Source organism: Schistocerca nitens, chromosome 4 (genome assembly GCF_023898315.1).
Source record: "Schistocerca nitens isolate TAMUIC-IGC-003100 chromosome 4, iqSchNite1.1, whole genome shotgun sequence".
NCBI classification, from domain to species: Eukaryota; Metazoa; Arthropoda; class Insecta; order Orthoptera; family Acrididae; genus Schistocerca; species Schistocerca nitens.
In genome coordinates, this window is record NC_064617.1 from 900,934,583 (window position 1) to 900,956,034 (window position 21,452).

The 21,452-nt window shown below is 38.3% G+C and overlaps 1 protein-coding gene across 1 annotated transcript in view; it reads left to right on the plus strand.

Annotated features, from left to right (window-relative positions):
• The window catches only part of LOC126253449 (tuftelin-interacting protein 11), a 152,429-nt gene that overhangs the window by 23,363 nt on the left and 107,614 nt on the right, over positions 1-21,452 (plus strand). The gene's annotated exons all lie outside the window — the stretch shown is intronic.

Here is a 21,452-nt window from a genome sequence, read left to right on the forward strand (position 1 = left end):
TAATGTGTGAAAGGGTGGCTGGCTTGCCTTTGTTTTTTCTGAGTGCTTTTATTTCTTCTGTGTTTTTTTCCTCTCTGTTTTAATTTCTTGATTAGCTCTCGTCCCTCCTGTTTGGTTTTAGTGCATGTGAGAGTGCATGTGATACAGAGTGACTGTGTGGTCATTTTGAGTACATGTGTGTACAACACTTTTAGTTCATCTCCACATTTGTTTGTTTTCATAAGTGTAAGGGCACTGATCACCTCACTGTTGGGCGCCCATCAGATCCAAAAAGACACACACACACACACACACACACACACACACACACACACTCACTCACTTTCATTTGTCTACTTGTTCTTGCAAAGCTGAAGTGGCTCTCTTGTGGCAGTGTCACATTCTAGGCTCTTGAAGAAATGGTGATGTGCAGGCAGGATGTACAGCAATAAATCCTCCAGGTACTCTTTCTTTGCTTTTGTTACTCATCAATGATTGCTAACATTGAACAGCATCCTCTTTATACCAAAGTATGTTATGGATTGCTTGGGCTTTTTGCTTGTCACCTTCTTCATATTACCAGGCTGTATACGACCTGGGAGATCAGGGAAAAACCCGGGAATTTTTTCATCCGGGAGAAAACGGATAAACCTGGGAATTTTTCATTGTTTTTGTTTTCAGTTAAATTTTTGTAATTTTGACCGGCAAGAACCGATACTCTAACAAAGGATATTATTGTATACCGCTATTTCAGAATAATACTGCAACAATAAAACATGAACGAGAGAAAAAACAAAAATAAAACTTAAATTGCAATGGAAATGCGCCATATACAGCAACAAAACACAGTGCTCATACAAGTGTCTGCCAACAGCAAAATGTATCAAAGGCTTTAGGAAGACTATGCAATGTTCCGTAACAACACATTGCCTCCGATGAACGTGTCGTCATAACTGTTTACATTAGATTCGTTTTAGCAGTTACGGGCGGGATCGTGCGCATCCGCAGTTGAGTAGTACCTTTTCCCGCTTCTGGCTACAGAAATGTGGCTGTTGGCTGTGTAATAAGCAGTCGCAGCAAGCAGCTAGATGCTACCGGGAAAAATTTTACTGGAGCACCCAAGCTGCTAGATTCTTGCATGCGCAGCAGGCCCAGTTCTAGGAGGGGGGTGGGGGGCAAATTCATACTATTGAGGGAAAAAACCTTGTTTCACAAAGCGACTAGCATCCAGCGCACGTTAATCCATCAATTATTCATATGACTTTGAAACGCATCCCTGTCAGTGTTTGAACATTTTTGAACACATTCTAAGTTAATTTCTGAATCAATTGTAAGTTGATTTGTGAATGTGTGCATAGTGTACATGATGTCTCTGTCAGGGTAATCCTCGTCCCATGTAGAAACCAAGTTTCCTACAGACAAAAGGGGCTATACGAGCTGAGCAAAGTAAGGCCGAACGGATGAATGGCAACCGCTGTCTGATTGTGCGGTTGATTGGGTTTGCGAATGATGAGCGTTGTTATAATTACTAGCTAAATCCATATTCAGACTACAGGAGTGGAAATAAACGAATAACAGGTAAGATTCTCGGTGTATCCAAGAAAATGAAAGTTTGACAGAAAATTTTTGGGCAGATCGCTATACTAGTAAGGGCCAATTGTACAATCCCCGGCTAGCAGCCGCTTTAAATTCTATTCTGGAAGAAGCTCGGAATATGCGTTGTACAAACATGTAGCAATGCCTTACCGGAGAATAATCGCGGGATAACTAAACCGGTGATTCTGTCAGAATTAGTGGAGTTAACCTGCGAATAAGCTTTGACATTGGCAGGAACAGTTACAGAACTAGTGCTAACAAGACAGTTTGTTAGAACGAGGAAGGAGAAGAAACGGGGACATGATATAAATTATGGAACAATATGACGATTCCAAGTTTGTATAAAAATTTCGTACTACTACTTTTCGATCTCATACTTGAGAAACTGCAGCGTATGAATGAAGTGTGAAACTACTTCCTAATGTAAGGCTTTTTGCTTGTAGTAGGCCTGATAGGCATTTGATATTGGTACTTTGTGAATTATATTCTGTCGTTACAAAAAAGACCGTTTGTGCCAAAACAGTCTCGTTTATTTGGTGTGTATTACAATTGTTGCAGTATTAGAAAGGCCTATTTCATTTTATCTAGCAGAGAGTGACAAAATAGACGTAATCAGATCAGGAAACCACACCAGTCTTGGGTCCTATTTGCATTAACAGCTTTTTCAGTATTAGACAACGACATTTCGACTTTTCATGTAGCAAAATATTTCACGAACTTTGATGAGGTAATAGATTCTTTCGTAGAAAGGAAAGTACGCCATGTAAAGCTGTAGCAAGATTAAAGAGAAAAAAATTCTAGGAGCTAAGGATTGAAGAAGTTTGTATTGTCTTGCTTGTCTCATGTCTTTACTGGGTTTATGTATCCTAAATTTAACTTTGTCACACAGGGCAGCAAGTTGTTAGCTGATAGGGAATAAAGAGTGCAAATTTTCTGAAGAGGGACCAGATTTCAAACAGGCCAATTGTAAGCAGGAGAGGCACCACAGGACATTTTAATTTCCACTGTCCTGAATATGGTTTGATGGCATTCATTACAAAATATACAATTCCACAGAGCGAAGCACACTGATGTATGACAGAAGAATGCTGTGTGAGGAGGCGAGGCACTGCCCTTTGGCACATTTACGACCAAATAACATGTCTTACATTTCCTCGAACACACGTTTTATGCATCAGACTCTTCAGAAAGATGTGCGCTACCAAATGCACATATTTTTGAAAATTCGATTTTTTTTTTTTAAATTTTTGACGTCCTATCTCAAACACTCAAGGGAGTGGCGGGGTATTGCACCGGTTCGGAAATATTGTAGATCCGGGGCTGATGCGCAGAGCAGTCTTACAGTGGGGTAGTGGGTAGTCTCCACGTGACCCGTGTTTACATTTAGTGATTTTGATTTTTTCGTTTACTGCTCTCACGCCGAATGAAAACAAAACAGATTTCTGATTTCCACCTTTCTGACAGTCAAGCATTAATTGCCTTGCAGAACAATGAAGTTATTTTTGTCGGTTTGCTAAAGAAATTTTCTTTTTAATTCCACACACTGTTCGGTGCATTTCAAGTGCACGTTTTCAACTTCTAGCACATATGACATAATGCCATAATAAAGAACCAAACATGAGATAACACAGTACTGGTACTCCAAGAAAATTTACATCCCGAAAACTACATTGAAAAGCTTAATGTCAGGTCATGGCCTACTTAACTGGGAATATGGACATACAAATGTGCACTTTAAATGTGGACATTTTAGTATGGGTCTCGAAATTCCGATGCTCTTGGAGTATCCTGTGATGTCTTGTTTCTTCTATAACATAATGTACGATCTTTTAATGCTTTGCATGTACGAACATACGGGCTCCCTGTGACATCGTAGCTGCGCAAGCGCGGTGATGCCTGTCATCTGGCGCTCTCTGGTAACTGCGGAAACGACCCTATTTCTAACAGGTCACGGGAAAATATTCCGAATGGTGGTTTGAAAAGCGTTACCATCAAGGTACCATTCTGGCAGTTACAACGGAGCTATGTGTGATAATGTACGATGAATTTCTTAAATCACAGAGCGTTTGACTCTCATTTAAAAATCAACTCTGATGACGAGCCATTTAGATGAATTTCGAGCCCAGATCATCAGACATTTAAGTCGTTATTAAAAATTTTACGATCTCATTTGTGTGATATATCTTAAATTGTAATACGCGCATAAAAGACCAACATTGTATGTGAAAGCTTAGCTTCTCTTGCAGCATATTAATCTTACAGACCAATATTATATGTGAAAGCTCTGCGTTTCGTCTAGCAACACCCATTTAGTCCTGAATTATTTGTTTTTCAAAAATTGATTTATATCTTATCTACATTCATTCACAAGGTTGTAAGGAAGAAAGTGAAAACAATTTTGGGTATTTATTTTTATTTAGTATTTCCAAAAATGGGCGTCCTTCCAGAAGGACGTCAGGACAATAAGGGACCATGTTTTTAAAGTAGATGACATTGCACAATTAACTTGTTTTGGTTTTTATACTTTCAAATAAACATAAATAAATTTGAATTATGGGCTAAAACAGCTAATAAATACAAAAAACAAAGAAAATAACCTATACACATATTTTATGCACTAGTATGATAAGACAAAAAACAACAAACATGAAGTGGTTCGTCACATTTTACACACATAGTAGTAGTTTTTTTTGTGGCAACTTTGACATTTCAGCTGCTGCTTCTTTTTTGTTATCTCGTCCGTTGGTAATTCAGCAACATAATGTTCTCTTCCATCAAATCTAGAGTCTAGTTTCGCCCTCTTTCTAGGACATCCTCTGCTGGTAGTGACTCTTTTGTTACTTTCAAGAATTGCAGTGACAATTCGACGAGGAAATGTCAGATGATCTATGGGTTATTTGTTGTGCTTGTAAAGATCCCAGGCATTTTGCTCTGCAATGTCTATAAAATGTGCAGTGATTGGGAAATACCACTTTTTCCCTCTTATAGAGCATCTATACAGGGATTCATTTTGGTCAGTTCGATCTATGCCTCCAAAGTTAGATTGAAGCACGCTAATCCTTTTCTTTTGTTCCCTGGAAAATCTTGCTACAAAGCGTAGTGTTTGCACTCTGTCAAAGTTGGTGGCTACAGTAACAACATTGTTGTCATTCCAACGTACAATGGAAATCCCGGATGCTGAGTCAGAACAAATTTCATATGATTCTCTATTTTCTTTTATCATTTTATCTACAAATGATAGAGTACAATTTTTAACTCTGTTTCCTCTTATTGTTCCTGTTGCTTCCACGCCCCTCTCTTTTAGGTCATGTAGCGCAGTAGCATTGAGCTGACTTGCTGGTAATTTATCTACACTTGGATTTTCTTCAGCACCCGAATCTTCATCTGTTACGTCATCAGTTGAATTTAGAGGAGGGTGTAATGTTAACATTCACACCAGTATTAGGTATTTCCTCAGCTTTTGATTCTAACATGTCCAAAAGTTCCATAAGTGTACATCGTTTTCTGTGAGTACAAAATGACAACATATTACCCTGACTTCCTTCTGGCAGGACGGTTGAAAACATTATTGAATTACAACTGACAAAAACTTTCAATCGTAATATGAGCCCATAAATAATATAGGTTAATTCTTTAAGATATTATATGACAAGTTTCAGAATTATTGACACAATATGAAAGAAAATATACATACCCATCGATGACAAGGTCGGTCAGTTCATCCACGGCAAAATCGGCCCTATTTTCAGGACACAATTTCTCACTCACTATAAACGACATCGTCAAACTGACTGTCGCAGCGCGCAACTGATTGCCTACTTCATATAACAATGCGTCACAGTCCGTTGCAACAATGCGTTATTCGCAAAAATAAATAATTTCAACAGTGAGTTATGTCGTCCTTCCAGAAGGACGTCAGGGTTATCTGGGTTAATTTAAACCATTAACTTTTTCTGTTTGTGTGTTCGCGCTAATTAACAGTGATGTTGCTGTTGGCTGACTACATCACGTGTCCTAAGCTCTGAATACCCGCTGTCATCGGCTGGTGAGATCACGTGACATGAGCTATGACTGGCTTACAAAAGCGCATCGCTATCTTGATTTCAGTGCTCGGAAAGTAACACGCGGTGTTTGGTGGAATTCGAATTTATACTTTCGTAATACGAAAATATGCAGCGTATATGTTGCTGCACATCAAAGATCCTTCCAAAACGCGTTTTTTCCCTGTGTTTAGTTTTATAAAGTGCCGGGAAATTCTACTCCCGTGTATAAAACCACAATCATTCAAAGGACTTATAGAGTTCCAAGAGAAAATATACTGTCAGTTAACAGGGAAAAAGTATGTTTTCATCTGGGAGAAAGTGTATTTTTAACCAGGAAATCCGGGAAATCTTTTTCCTTGTCCACGTATACACCCTGTATTACACATCAGGTTTCAGAGTCTGCTTAAACATCACAGTAAAAGAAGATTCTGTTTCATAATATAACCATTTCTGTCGGCCAGTTGATGTCATAACCATCATTATTTTCCTGTTTGTTACTGAAACTCTGAATTTCTGGTGAATATGGGGTCTGAGAATTTAATTTCATTTACCTCAAATTTGGTTGATGCTTTCTTTGCTTTGCTTATCTAATGATGTCCCTCCAGTCATTTGGAGTGTAAATATATGAAATTTTCTTACTGGCTATTTCTACAAACAAAAATCACTATCACTAAGTAAGTAGGAATGCCCAGATACCAAGAATTTGTGATCATGCTCGAATCGTGACATAAGTTCATGAGAGACAATGACATTTTATGGTTGCTATAATATGGTACAAGAATCTGAATATAAGGTTATTTTACTGTGTGTCGAGGTATGTGCTTTAAGAGGATGCACTAATCATGAAGTAGCTCTTGAAATCCCCTTCCTATCTATAGCTTTTATTTTTCAGTGCGATTTCATGTTAGTCTTCACAGTGTTTTACATACAACTCGTACATTTTATCGCATCGTTACACTTGGTAGAGATATTTCCTTTCCGGATTCTTCCCTTGAATATAATGGATCTGGAAAGATGCTATATGTTCAAAATTTTAGTGTCATCAATTTTATTTGGTGCTCACTTCCTAAACTGGACATCCAATACACCAAAAAATTCATTTTCATTTATGCTTTTATATTGCCTTGCGACAGTACCTAATGGTTATTACTACTGCAGTTGCTCTTCTAAACAGCAACCAGTTGTGTGTTTGCTGTGGCTGCTTTAGGTACTTGGGCTATGCACGGCTCTGTTTACAAGGAATAGCTCGATGTAGTCATAGGGTCGAGTCACACGTCTGCTTTCATGCCTCGCGTATGGTCTTCAGTCCGAAGACTGGTTTGATAACAGCTCTCCATGTTACTCTATCCTGTGCAAGCCTCTTCATCTCCAAATAATTACTGCAACCTACAGCTTTCTGAATCTGTTTACTGTATTCATCTCTTGGTCTCCCTTTATGGTTTTCATCCCTCGCAGTTCCCTCATCTACTAAATTGGTGACCCATTAAGGTTTCAGAATGTGTCCTATCAACTGATCCCGTATTTTGATCAAGTTGTGCCACAAATCTCTTGTCACCTCAATTCTATTCAGTACTGCATCGTTAGTTATGTGATCAACCCATCTAATCTCCAACATTCTTCCATAGCACCACATTTCAAAAGCTTCTATTCTCTTCTTGTCTAAACTGTTTATCATCCATGTTTCACTTCCATACACGGCTCCACTCCAGACAAATACCTTATGTTAACATATTTCTCTTCTTCTCTTTTCTTGTTATTGCCAGTCTACATTTTGTATCCTCTCTACTCCGGCCATCATCAGTTATTTTGCTACCCAAATAGCAAAACTTATCTACTACTTGAAGTGTCTTGTTTCTTAATTTCATTCCCTTAGCATCACCTGATTCAGTCCGACTACATTCCATTATCTTTGTTTTGCTTTTGTTGATGTTCATCTTATATGCTGCTTTCAAAACACTGACCATTCTGTTCAACTGCTCTTCCAGGGACTTTGCTCTGTCAGACAGATTTATGTCATTTGCAAACCTCAACATTTTTATTTCTTCTTCCTGAACTTGAATTCCTACTCCAACTTTTTCTTTGTTTTCCTTTACTGCTTGTTCAATATACATTTTGAGTAACATTGGGGATAGGCTACAAAGTCTCACCCCCACTTCAACCACTGTCATGCTTTCATGCCCCTCAACTCTTATAAATTCCGTCTGGATTCTCTATAAGTTATAAACAGCTTTTCAATATCTATAAATGCTATAAATGTAGGTTTGCCTTCCCTTAACCTATCTGCAGTTAGATAAGTCATGAGGTCAGTATTGCTTCCCATTCTACATTTCTCGGGAATCCAAACTGATCTTCCCTGAGGTCTGCTTTTCTACTAGTTTTTTAATTCTTCTGTAAAGAATTTGTGTTAGTGTTTTACAACCAGGAGATTTATAAAACTGATATTTGGTGATTTTCACACCTGTGAAGCAACTGTTTTCTTTGAAATTAGAATTATTACATTATTCTCGGAGGGTATTTCACCTGTCTCATACATCCTGCACACCAGATGGAAGAGTTTTGTCATGGACGGCTCTCCCAAGGTTATCAGTAGTTCTGACGGAATATCGTCTACTCCCAAGGCCCTGTTTCAACTTAGGTCTTTCAGGGCTTTGTTAAATTTTTCTCACAGTATCATATTCCCACCTCATCTTCATCTACATCCACTTCCCTTTCTATATTGCTTTCAGGTACATCTCCCTTGTCATCTCAAGCTACCCATTCATCTTTTAGTGTGTTCCTTTCCAAGCATCTGTTGCCTGGTGCTCCCTCTGAAGCTCTCAACAACATTCTTTCAACTTATCCAGTTCCCACTCCCATTAGTACCTACCTTTTCCCAATTTTTTCAGCTTTAATCCACAGTTCACAACCAATTAATTGTGGTCAGAGTCCGCATTCCCCTGTGAATGTCTTACAATTTAAAATCTGGTTCCTTGAAACCTTCTGGTGTCACCAGGTGTCTTCCACAAATACAACCCTCTGTAATGTTCCTTAAAATAAGTGTTAGTGATGATTAAATTATGCTCTACCAGGCAGCTGCTTCTTTCACTCCTTTCCCCCAGTCCATATTCACCTACTGTTTTTCCTTCTCTTCCGTTTCCTACTAACAAATCCCAGTCCCCAGTCACAATTAAATTTTCATCTCCTACAACTATTTGAATAATTTATTTTGTCTCATCATAAATTTCCTCAGTCTCTTCATCATCTGTGCAGCTAGTTGGTAAGTAAACTTGTCCTGTTGTGGTGGGTGTGGGGTTTATGTCTATCTTGGCTATGATAATGCATTTACTATGCTGTACCAGCACAACAAGGCCATTTTGGTTGATGCTACAAGACCAGAACAGTCAATCATCCAGATTGTTGGCCTTGCAACTACTGAAAATGCTGCTGCCTCTCTTTAGTAACCACATTTGTCTGGCTTCTCAACATATAACCTTCTGTTGTGGTTGTACCTTTGGTGTGGCTATCTGTAATGCTGAGGCACGCAAGCCACCCCATCAACAGCAAGGCCCATGGTCCATGGGGGAGGGAGGGGGACAGAGAATTAATTTGAATAATTTTTATTCAAGAAAGGACATCTCAAATAAACAGAAAGTGGTCCTAGGATATTTATTTGAAATATAGGCAGAAAATACTGTTATCAAATGCAGTAAAGTCATATTAAGAGCATTACGAGAATGGTGGCAAAATCCCCAGACTAAATAGTAATCAAAGATACGCGAAAACTACATCCAGTTCGCAATCACAATACATTTAACATTCACCCACTCAAAACAGTTAAAGAGTTCAACTTGATGATATAAAAATTATCACATGTGATACAAGGAATATTAACTTGTACTTTGTCTATCCTCATTTCCATGATACAAGTGGAAAAATTTGAGAGTCCCACTCTCGAGCACATTCATGCCTCTCAAAATATAAAGTCCTTCAGAAGTTTAAGTATAGTAGTGGCCATTCAGCACCCAGTATCAGATACCTCCATGATCAAATACTACTCATTACCACATACAGGTCAGTTTCCCTCCAGAATTCACTTAAAAGTGCCCAGAACTGCTCCCTTGAGCTCTTCACTTAGAAAGCTCTAGTCTCCTCTTGACTCCCATAGTGTTCTGCTGTTGTCTGCTTTTCCGTTGGCTGAAGGCCATCCCCACCAAAAATACATTGTCGTTGTGTTCTACAGACATCATTTGACTCAACTTGACCGCTTACCAGATGAACCTATTACATTACAACAATATTTAAATAAAGAGGTCTTATAAATATTTGTTCACATTCAGACCATTCACAATAAATATAAATAAATGTTTGTCCAATAATAAATAAGCCAGTATTCTTGCAAAAGTGTGCTCACAATAAATAACAACAGATTATCACTAAACATTGTTTAAACAGTAATTTAGACCTGCTTGTCAGAAGCACCTTTTGGCACTCTTTTACAAAGGAGGTGTCAGCTAATACACGTAACTGACCACTTCTTAAATTACTGTGCTTTTGTATTGTCAGTTGTAATTAATATTTAAATGAAGTTACTGGCAAAATAGTAAACTGTTCATTAAGTAAATATGCAAGTATGACAAAATGTGTGATATTCATGCTGTATTCATTTGCTCTGTAGTTATGGAGGAGACAATGTTCTGACAAACATTTGCATTATGAAAAGTTTTTAAAAACATAGTAAATCAAGAAACAAGATAAACACAATACTTAGCTTTCAGAGAAGTCAGCTATAGAGCAATGCTATCATCCGAAATACTGTATGTTGAAATCACATGAAGTGTTTAAAAGTTATTAATTCAGAGGTTCATTGTGAAAATTTTTATTCACTATGAAATATTAACTTCTGTGGTTTTCAAGGTATTGAAATATTGTTGTGTCACTGGATGCACCTCATTTTATTTTAGATTGCAGATGTATTCAGACATGCTTTAATACTTAGCTGTTAATTATTATAGGTTCTTGAAGAGCTGTAAGAAGCTCTCTTTCACCTTGCCTGACACGCCACCTTTTCTTGTAGCATTGTCTCCTGCACAAATACCATGTAAGCAACAGCTGTCAAAATTTTGAGCTCTGGGATTTACACATTTCCGGCGACACTGCTCACTTTTGTAATTGGCCTTGGCTGTACCGGTCACCTAGCCGGACCTGCTGCAACCCATCCTGAGCTCTGGGCCCTCTAGTGTTCTGCCATACAACAATTTCACCTTCCTCATATCACTTTCAGGCAGCCAAATCGCTTGCCTATGTATGCGTAATGTTATAGCTTTTTCCCGCTAATTTGAAAGGTATTCAGAAAATATTTCTGATGCACCCTTACATATCTTATTTCAGTCCCAAGAAATATTTGAAAGTAACACTTTTAGGATATCTGGAACCACCTCTTTTCCAAGACCTCATAATCGGACATGGCTCAAAAAGCCTCTGAAGATACATATTGTGCTAGCTATAGTCACTAAGTTTCCAGGAGGAATGAAATATGTTTTCTGTATCTTCTTCAAGTTGTTCATGGTGTTGCATTTTGTTGCAGGGGTGTTTGCAGGAAGTCTTATAACTAGAACTCTTATAACTAGAACTCTTATGCCCTTCCTTGTAGTATACTCTTGCCCTCAGTTCCACTGCCATTGCCTAATACTTCTCTGCCACTTCCCAGAATGTTGCGACTTGTCTGCTCTCTGTTTCACCTTGATTGCAGACATTGTTGTCACCTGCTGCAGAAGTACCACTTTTCTCAGCAGCTGTCTCGTGTCCTGCATCAAAAGAAAAATGTGACAATATAACAAATAGTGACTCTGAAGCTATGATGTAATATTATGTATGTATCTTATATTTTAGGTATAAAATGATGTAAAATATAAAAATACTGTTATCCTGCATTTAACCTCTGCATGCAAGTCTGATTATTAATGTTCTAACCCTAGAACACTGTAATTTATTGCTTGAACAGTACACACACATGGAAGACAAGGCACAGCAAAGTTAGCAATTCATAAGTAGCCAGCAGAGCCTTATGCTGCGGCCCATATAATCGTCAGTTGTAACGGGTCACAACAGGCAGGCTGCGCGCACAACTGCTGTCATATTAGCAGGCCAGGTGGCCTCTAGTGGCCAAATCAAGCAAAACTTTACACGCGAACTATGAAGTGGTGCGCACACAAAATTGGTAGTTGTAGCACTCCTTTTCCTTTGCGAAGAATTGAGCACTATGCTCATGTCCATTTCTTCTGTAGTCGACATAGGTTGTTGGGTCATGTAACGAGTTGCCATTGGTGCTTAGGGTCGGAAGTGGTGCGAGTGGGGAAGGTGCGGTGCCCCACTCCCCTGTGAGAGGCCATATAGTATGACACGCAAAGCTTGTGCAGCGTTCATTTCCTCACCTGAGTCCAACCCCAGGGAAGGAGGTTGTGGCAAAGGTGGCGGAGCAGGTGGCACCAACTGCAGTGGAGGCAACAGCAGCAGCAGCAGCAGAGGTGTTGGCTGCAACAGTGCAGGAGCCAGGGTCACCCAGGGTCCGCTGACAGCTGAAGGGGGCATCCACAGCACAGAAGAAACTTATGGAAATGTTAGGAATGACGACGGAACCAGCCACAATGTAGGATGTGGTGACACAGTTGGAGGATTCTGGGGACAGCGGAGGTACACTCGGTGCGCAGCCGCCATGCGAAGTGAAAGCTGGTCAGTGCGTTGTGACATCCTCCCCTTATCCATGTGAATGACACAAGAGTCATCGGCCACAGGTACTCTTGATTACCACCGACACCCTTTTCAGCTGATGGCCAAACCTGTGAGCTCAAAGGGTGGCGGTGCCGGTGGATGGCCTGGCATTGACTGAGGCAGATGCAGCAGAATTGGGGGCTGACGACTGTGCCACAGGTTTGCCGAACTCTTACTGCCAATAGTGATGAACTTATACAAGCTGAGGAGCCAGTCAAGAGCTACTTCCGGTGACACATCTAAAACATATTTTTTCATCTGAGTATTAAATGTGTGCACTAGTTTTTCTGCTTCCCCATTCAATTGAGGGTGAAAAGGGGTAGCCGTGACATGGTGAACAACACACTTTTTTTTACAATTATCTTCTAATTCTTGAGATATGAACGGGGGCCCATTGTTGGTAACTAAAGCATACGAAGACCTTCCATTTGCCAAAATTTTTGACAAAGCATAAATTGTTGCCGTCACAGAAGTGGACAGGCAGCGCACCCGAAACGGAAACTTAGAACCATAAATTACAATGAGCCAGCAGAAATTCAGAAAAGGTCCTGCAAAATTTACATGAATTTGTTCGCAAGGCTGCTGTGGATCCAGCCACAGTGCTGAAGAAGCACGGAGAGCTGCCTGAGAGGTGGCACACTGTGAGCAGGCTGCAACAACTTGGGCTATTTCTCCATCAGCACCTGGCCAAAAATCGAGAGCTGACACTTTTGTACGTGACGCATCCCAATGGTCCACAAGTAATAAACGCATAACCTCACACTGAAGGGCAGATGAGACTACAACTCAGAGAGCAGTGCCCTCTGTACCTAACAGCAGCACTCCGTCCCAAACAGAAAGATGATTTTGTAATGCAAAACAATTTCTCAAAGAATCGGAAGCAAGGCTCAAAGGTTTGTTCGGCCAGCCATGTTTCACAAAAGAAATAACTTTACTTGGGACCAGGTTCTCATTCAAATGAGCACAAAATAGGCAAAGTTTGGAATTTTTTTGAGACAGTGAAAAGACATAAAAAGGATCTGCTTGGGGATTGTGATTGATTATTTTATTTTAGGAAAAAAAAATAATAAAATGGTGCTTGCAATTGAATAGCTGCCCAGAACAAGGTTGTAACCAACAAGAGTAACTTTTTTCAGGAAGAAGGAAAACATTATATTGCATAAACGTTTATACTTCGCAAGCCAAAATTACAATGAAACAAGTGTACTGACTTCATTATTTGACTAACAACCACTTGTAAAGGTCACATGTAAATAAAAAACGAAGTAATGGAAAAAATACCATCTTGACACAGAACAAGGTCGTAAACTTCTACAGAAGGACAAGGTTGTAACCAACAACAGTATATAAATGATTGTATTTAACCACAATATTCAACAAAATATTCATACAAAACATTGTTAATACTAAATTTCTATAGATCTGTCAATATTTTATGTGTAGTGCAGAGGAAATAATCTCACTGAAGTTGTTTATTGTAGTATGCATTCCTTTGTTGGCAACAGCTGAGAATAAAGAAGAGGAATTTCGGTTAGTGGTGCACTGTAAGGCTTAGAGTATGTATTGCGAACCCCTTGTGACACCTTTAAGATGGAATATGCATACCAGGGTTGTAATACATTTTGGTTGATTCTCATACGAACTGTTCCTGGATCATCTGCTGATATCTGCAGCCAATGTGATGATGTTATTTTGAGGCTCGGAATCCTGCTCAGCGGATGTTCCAAGTCACTCAAATCTTTGAAGTCCTCAGGCTGCATATCATATGCAAGTAAAGGTTTCATTGGCCTTAGTGAAGCAATAACCTCTATTGAATGTTTAGGAACATGCGCAGTATGACGTTTCTTTTGGCCCTCATCAGGACAAAGTCTCAGTCACACTCCAGAAAACTTTGACCTGATACCAAGAACTTTAGATTGACTGTTGTAAAATATCCCAGAGTTTTTAAGTATTGCCAAAGTGACAACATAAGGCAATTATTGTTTTGCCCTATGCATCTGTCAGACCAAATAATTCGTCTTTTCTTCTCCCCGAGCAAGGGGCTGATAGTTTGAGGTGATGCACTTTAATATACGAAGAACTTTTGGTTGATCCTTGCCTGCCCACACTTTCATGCCAAAAGCACATTGTTGCATCATTAGTTCCAGCATTGTGTGTGGCTTGATTATAACATGAATACTGCCGTAGATATAATTCTGAGGAGTGGGACAATACAGGACAGAAAAGCACTTGCTGTAAATCCATGTAAAGTACAATGTAGTTAGGACTTTGTTTGGCTTTGTTTTCATCTTCCTTCATTGCTTTACAAGCTACTTCAGCCACGGAATGATGTAATTTACTGTGAGCTTCAGTAGTTAATCTCTCTCATCTGCTTGTGCTGACATAATACCCAAGTACACCTGTCACAACATGAGCAGGAATCTGCTCTGGGGAGACCACATTGCAGATTGAAATCTGAGTGAAAAATCTCTCTGTATGGTGAAAAATCTCTCTGTATGTGTGTTGCATTTATATTCAGGATGTTGTTCTCTAAAATATCAAACATATTTTTTTAAATGTAGATCAGCAGACAAGCAACTCTTTTTCGGATTTGTGGCAATGATAATGAGTTTCTTGTTTTGACAACGATCATATGTGATTTCGCATAGCTTTTTTACATGGTCAGGTATAGCATAAGGCTGATTTTTGTCTTTGCTCCTCTTGTCACAGAATGACTCTGAACTTTTTATTATCTCTTGCAATTTCTGTATTTGATGAGAAGCTGTGTTATAAGCATGACGTAATGTCTTTTGACAAATCTGGTAAGTGCCACCTGACGGCACTGTTAAGAAATGAGAAAAACTGCAATGTCTATGTGCTCAAGTTTTACACAGTTTTGTACTAACAGTGCTGACTGTTGATCATAACTAAAAGTATAGAAGTCTTGTTGTGTCTTTTGTATACATTGGAATTTGTTTTCATTGGTAGGTTTACCTGCAGCTGAATGCCTGAAATCACAAAAAATGATTATCACATTTTGAAGCAGTGTTTGGATGACTATATAGTATTTTTATAAACTCACTGTAATTCGTAATTATTTATACAGTTGAAGACAATGATTAAAGTCTAATGCTGTCTGAATGTGTAAGTCAAGTGCTCTGTTATGTTAGGTTATTATGCATTGTGTTACATAACCTTTTCATTGTGCAACCATTGATTATGTTGTGATATGGTTTGAACAACTTTGTGATGTTTCACAATAAAAGCTAGACAGAATTTTGCTTCACTAGTCACAAGCTAGGCTACTTATTTAAGGTTATGGAATCATAATATTACAGTTAAAAATAGCCGTGTGTAAAGTTGGGTTACAACCTTATCTGGTGGAGATTTTGTCACTATTAACTTACCCTCGTTGATATATATTGTTTTTCAGCATCCCTGAGTTGCTTATGTTTCACATCATGCCACTCACTCACATATTGTTTGCACTTTTTGCCTCCATTCATGTGTTTTTTAGCACTGACTGTAAGAGGTACACTTGATGCGTCTGCCACCTTATTTACAGATACAACCTTGTTCCGTGCAACCCGAACTTGTTACCAATCTAACACAAACAGAAGATTGTGTAAAGCAGTTACGATATCCTTACCTTGTGACAAGTACTGTTAACAACCTTTTTCCATGTAAAAACCAACTTTTGTAAAAGTAAGGGTTACAAAATTGTTCTGGGCAGTTATTAAATTATGGTTTGATCAAGGACCTGCGAGTTTGAAGTATGCAGACTGTGTGTAGTGTAGCCACTCTGGAGTTATCTTAAATAAAAAATGGATAACATCAGTCGATAGTATATTAAATTTACGTTAGCTCATACATAGCCACAATGAAATAACCTTAAATTTAATGTTATAGTGATAACTTGAACTTTGATTTTGATTTTTGTGGGTTTTTGTCACTCTTTATGGTTTTACAAAAAATAGTTAATGTAAACAAATTTCATACATTACGGGTACAGGCTCCCAAGAAAAGTGTTTACTTTTCAGGGGTCAAAGGTAGAAGTTAATAGGTTGAACTGTTGTTATTTTATGCTGCACACAGTTTTGAAAAATCATTTCTCGAGAAATACCTGTTTAAAGTTTAGGGAAAACTTTGAAATGTATTATTAGTTCAATTTGCATAAAAACTACATGTTGTTATATATTTTTGATGTCACTGAATACAAATCTGAAGATAGATTTTCAAAATTCAAAATGGCTAATCCAATATAGCAGACCAAAAATTATATTTTGGCTAAAACGTGACCAAAAAGAGTGTTTCTGTTACTTATGTTTTGTCTGAAGTTCCATATGTCAACCCTTCCTCTAACTTGAATCATTTCTAAAGAGCAATTCCCTCATTTTGTGAGAAAAGATGATCCAGCTGAACTGGATATCCTGCATTTGGCAACCTGCACACATTGTTCGTCAGCTTTTGCAGCTAATATGTTTGTTTGCATACTGCAATATAAACCATTTTGTGAACATGCATCACAGTATGACAAGTTTTCTATCTGAGCCATGCGTCTCTGGCTGAGAGCCCCAGGGTGGCCGCGACACTGAATTGAACAATGCACTGTAGAAACTTCTTTGTCCCAAGATTCTAGGCACATATACGTTTCAAAACCGCAATTAAAAAAAATTGAATTTTCGACCATTTTGAATGAGAACCTGCCCTTAAAACAGGATCTGTTGCTACCGTGGCTGGAACTTTAGTGCTAGTAATAGGAAAACTGTCATCATTTAGAACTTCCACTTCTAAATAAAAACAAAGCAATTCCTCATTATTAAGTTCTGGATCCAGATCTGTTTTTGAATATATCATGCATTGCGATGCGATTTTGTAATCCTTGTTTACAGCAATGTTTGACCCTTTCTTCCGAATGTATTACTGCTGCTCTCTCATTGGCGGCATAATACAAACAGCTGACACACCTTCTTTGTGCCACTCGTACCTCATGGCAAGCGCTGACAACATTCCTGCACGAAACATGGAAGTACGCCACTGTCCCTGGTCTAGATTTTTTCCCTGCATCTTAAGGACTGCTTCACTTCGTGCTTAACAGTATTCCCAATCCTGTAACAGTTATTTACAGCATATGGACATGGTTTTTGTGTGTTCTAGAGGAGCTTCATAAATGGTTCTTAAAAGCGAATTAGTCCAAAATGACCAAAAATTTACTTGTTTGTCTTGTTCTCTGAATGCCCTGTACACTGTACAGCATCAGTTTATGTACTTATGCGTCACAAGTTGGTGAATGTATTATAAAATTATTCTAGGCTATTGTGGGTTACATCCACAAATTTAATTTCATTATTGCCAGTCTCACTTCCTCCTGGGCAAATGTAACCACATTCATGTGCTCCTTTAGCAATTCAGAATGAAGATGTTGATACTACTCTGTCTCTTCCATTGTTCTGTTCTCTGATGCAAAAAGGTGTTGACAGTTGGGAAAAACACACAAAAGGAATTGGAGCGAAGCTATTGTTGCAGGTCTTCTTCCTATTATATTTAAAACAAATTTAATTTTCTGTTCATTGTATTAGTAGTTGCTGTTAATAGTTTATTGATCCTGTTACTGCACAAAAGGTCTCTCGCTGCCATCTTCCTGCTCCCTCTCCTCTTCTCTAACCATCAACCTCACCCCCACACCCAGCAACACAGTTTGAGCACTTAACTTGTGGAGAACAGTTAGTTGTACACTAGGCAATCTCACTCTCACTCACTCACTAACTCTACTCTACTGGACCTAGTGTTAATTATTTCCTCTAAGTAGAATGATATCTCCCAGTCTGTTGTCATTGTGCTGTCGGATCGTCTCAGGGTTGATAATACAGTAGTGACTGAACATTGTTTTTTGCAAGTTTGTATGGATAACCCCAAACATCTGATTCCATTTGGTCCTTAATGTACACCTCCCATTTTTGTACTCTTCTTTCTTTATATTGATGTTTGATAGAAACTCAACCTTTTTTGTCCTTCTGTTTCCCTTAAAGATCTTGCGTTGTGTCTCCTTGCATGACATGCTCTGCATCTTAAGGACTGCTTCCCTACATTCTCAGCAGTGTTACCAGTCATGTAACAGTTATTTACAATATGTGGACATGAATATTTTATGCTCTGTAAGGTAGCTTCCTGAATGGTACTTAAAAATGGGATTAGTCCAAAATGGCCAAAAATGCACTTTTTGATTTCCTTGTTGTTGAAATGCCCCATATACTGTAATGACAGCACCAGTTTATGGTACTCATGTGTCACAAATTGGTGAGTGTATTATAAAAAATTCTAGGCTCTGCTAAAGTGTGGATTACATACAAAAATTAATATATGAATGACTTGTACAGGTAGAATATCATACCATAATTGTGTAGTTAATCATTTTTTATTTTAATTTTTTTTTTTTAGTGGAGTTAGACCACAGTAGGAACCACTTACAAATAACCAATAAAGTTCCACACAATGCTTATGCATAAAAAACAACTTGAACTACTATATTTAAATGGAAAAGGTGTAAAGTATTTGATGGCTACTTCATTTGTGAGAAGAGTTTTTTAATTGGAATTAGCAGAAGACCTGCAAAGGTACAGAGATGAGGTGCATGCGAGACATAAACTGTTTGTTTAGTTAGGATGAGTGTGACAGATATACTCAACAAATATCAGTAGGGGATGTTGGGTGCATTAGAAGAAAAGGTAATATTGTGTAAATATTTATTCTTAATATGCCAATCACCTACCTTCTGAGAGAGGACAAACATTAATACCTCGCATTTGCATAAAACCAGTCCGCGGCTAGTGATCTAGTGGTTAGTGTTGCTGTCTGCAGTTTGGGGGCTTCTATGTCAGATTTCCTGACAGGTCAGGTATTTTCTTTGCTCGTGGAGTGGGTATTTGTGTTGTCCTAACCATTTCAACTCATCTTCATCAATGTAAAAGACACCAAAGTGGTGTAAAATAGAAAGACTTACACCAGGTGGCTGACACAACCCCTGACAGTCTCTCCTCGCCAGAGTCCATATGACCATTTCATTTCAATGTATAAAATCAGAGAAATGTGAATCTGATTTGCAGTTGTGTTAGGGGAGGAGAGAATAAAGTTAACGACACTTTTCACCACATAGTATTAAGTGGTTTGCAAAGTAAAAGTGTAAATTTAGACAGAAATTGCTATATAGATTCATATAAATACAAGTATTACTTTCAAGCATGCATAACGGTTTCAATAAAGCAAATAAGATGAAATGGGAAGAGAGAACAATGTCAGTAGTTTATCTTGTTACAAAATTCATGAATTCCAACTAAACTTTGTCATGAAAAAGACTTGCCCCTCCCCCTTCCCCTATAATCAAGAAATGGAGCGAACAGTGGATGATGAAAGATAAAAAGAGAATGGTGGAGAAGGAAATGCACAAATTGATGCTTACGTATGTCTATTTGTTTCCTGTGCTGTACTATCACTTTCAATCACAGTTATTTTGTTGTGGTATCCTTTGAACTTTAAAAATAATTTGTAAATTTGTCATGATTACATGACACAAAAGATATTTCTTTTTTATGGCATTAAGAAGACTGAACAGTTGCCATTTATGTAGTCATTTTGATATAAAGTATTTCAATGTCATAATCATCTCACTGTTTCTGGAATTTGACTGGGGCAGCGAGAAACACAAGCCTCTACATTCCAGTTACTTCCCTTCCAATCCACATTTTCCTTCACTCTTTTTGAGTCATTTGTCACTTGCTCTTCTTTTTTGACTCTATCATTGAAACTTTACGGCTAATTTGCCCTTTGGTATCCTCTCCCATCTTGTTCTTCTCATATGACCACACTACCCCAATCTTGATCTTCCTGTTTTGTCTCATAGAGTCCCCTTTTCAAGTATGTCTTAATCTTCATTCCTCTAGCTAAAATTCCACATGGTGGTTGCTTTTCATTTTTCTGTTTATGTAGTTGTATTGCTTCAGTTCAAATCCTCAAGAACTTTAATTCACTCGTCTGTACTCTGTATTGATTTCCTTCAGTGTTCGTGTTTTGCGGCGTAGTTTACTTAAATGAGTCACTTGTAGATGATTCATTAGCCCATGCTCCATATATATTGTCATATTTGAGATATAACTTGCTTTGAAATGTGGGGTGGATATGGATGGCCAGAAAAGCACCACTTTATTGCCAAAAATAACAGGGTGTAATAGTAATCCTCTAATTCACTAATATCACTTGCCCGAGATTGACGTCTTTCTTTAATACAAATATACTACCATATTTGACAGAACTTCAAAATTAGACTGTGATGTGAAAATGAATACACTTCATATGCTGTAACCACTGTGTGGACACTTTTATTGTTCCCAGATGACTGGTTTCAACAGTTTTATGCTGCCATAATCTGATCTTATGGAACCTGTTATAAAATTGTCCTGTTACATTACAAGAAGTCAAAACATAAGACACTCCCCACGTATACAAGTCTTGATAAAAATCCAGTTGATAAAATGAACACAGGCGATAAAATGCGCACACGGTTGATAAAATCCTCATGTAGTCCATGCTGCAGAGTGCTGTGCGGCCATCAACGTGCGTGGACGATTCAAAGGTTTTAACATCTGTGTGGATTTTGTTGTCTGTGTGCATTTTTCATCTGTGTGCATTTTATCAACTGGACTTCTGTCAAGACCTGTATACGTAGGGAGTGTCTTTCATGCTTTGACTCCATATAATGTAACATCACAATTTTATAACAAGTTCCATAAGATCTGATGATGGCAGCATAAGATTGTTGAAACTCGTCGTCTTGGAACAACAAAAGTATCTATACTGCAATTGCAGTGTACAAAGTGTGCTCATTTTGAACCATACTGATTTCCCCAAAGCACATGTGTATCTTACACATTCTATGAGTCCTACTGAAGTTGAGCAAAGCATTATCCATGTTCAGCTTGTGTAAAAAATTACTCTCAGCACATAATTTGATACATTTTATCTTTACTGTTGGGTGGAATTTAAACAGTACCACACATCAGTAAATTGTCCTCTTCACTGAATATAGCGTAGCTGTTAAAGCGGTTACACCATGAG